This window comes from Suncus etruscus, chromosome 14, assembly GCF_024139225.1.
Source record: "Suncus etruscus isolate mSunEtr1 chromosome 14, mSunEtr1.pri.cur, whole genome shotgun sequence".
Taxonomy (NCBI): Eukaryota; Metazoa; Chordata; class Mammalia; order Eulipotyphla; family Soricidae; genus Suncus; species Suncus etruscus.
This window is the reverse complement of record NC_064861.1, coordinates 1,706,730-1,708,161: the sequence shown is the minus strand read 5'-3', so window position 1 is coordinate 1,708,161 and position 1,432 is coordinate 1,706,730.

Here is a 1,432-nt window from a genome sequence, read left to right as displayed (position 1 = left end):
TCTTCCTCTCCCCTTCCCTCTTCTTCTCTCCCCTCTATTCTTTCAGCCACTATCCCATTCCTGTCACTCAGCATCCAGATTCCGGCTCCCCGTCACTCCTCCCAGCCATCAGATTTCCCCACAAATCTCACTTCTCCTACCCTTCTAAGCAACACACACCCGGCCACGGGCACAGCAGTTCTGGCCCATGTGATTTCAGACGGCAGGGCCATCCAGCAGGGCACAAACGGGCCCAGGTACGTGGGTATCGGCATCCCGAGTTAACAGGCTGCCTACCATGCATTGCGTGAGATGCCAAGATAATGGGTCATCTGCGCTGCAGAGGCCGTGTCTGAGGGCATGAATTGCCCCCATTCCCCAGTCGCCGGGCAGGAGGTGTCCTACTTCTTTCGTGTGCTTCCCAGCTGCCATGAGGCTGCTGGCTGGGTTGGGGGGAGTCAGTGGGGTTGCACGGGGTGTGCAGCAGGTCAGGTTCTCCTTCATCCACAGGCCTAGGTCCGCCTGCCTGGCCAAATGCTGTTGGGCCGACACCAGCACAGCAGTATCGGCATGAGAGCCCTGAAGCTGCCCAAAGGGCCCAGGGCTACATTAGATGAGCCCAGATAGCAGCAGCAGCAGCCCATGGTGGCCCTGACAGTCCAGCCATAGGAGTCCGAGCAGAGGAGCCCGGCTTGTGGGGAGTCTGACTTGGGGGGTTGGGTGGGGCAGTCTGGATGGAGGAAAACAACCTGGCCGAGGGATACCATGTCGGAGGCCCCACTTGCAGCCCCAGCCAGGCCTTGCAGTGCTCATGATTATTCTGAGTGGTCGTGTTGATCAGGGCCTGGCCTCTGCCCAGCACTTTGTACGTGTGTGTGAGGATGTGGGGCGGGGGGAAGCACATTCTGGTGGTGCTCATACGTCCCCAGGAACTAATGGGGTGGCAGGGATAAAAACCAGGCAGAGAAGTAGTGTCTTCCCGGTTTCTATGCACTGTACAATCTGTCCATGGCCCCAATTCTCTGGAGGTTTTAAGTCGCGGTCTGAATAGAGACTCGGGGTGCTTGCTATGAGGACCAGGGTCTGGGGGGTGCACGGGCACAAGGGGGTGCGCGTCTTCCTCCGGTTCCCCAGGGCGGGACTCCGGCCAAGAGAGACCGGGCCACCTGGTTGGGTTCTCGCGTTGTGCGCAGGGCAGCTCCGCCACAGGCCGCTCAGGGTGAGCGGCTCCACCTGGCCCGAGGCTGCAGAAGGGAGGGCCAAGGGGGTGCGGGGCGTTGAGCAGCCCCCGGCCCTGCAGCCGCCCAGGCCGCCCAGCGCCGCACGCCCACGTCCCGCACCCTGCCCGGGGCCCACGCCGGCCGGCCGCGGCGCGTCGGCTTCCCCCGCACCGTCACGGCGTCCGGCGCCGCCCCCGCCGGCGGCAGCGTCCCAGGGCGCCGCATCTCCGCGC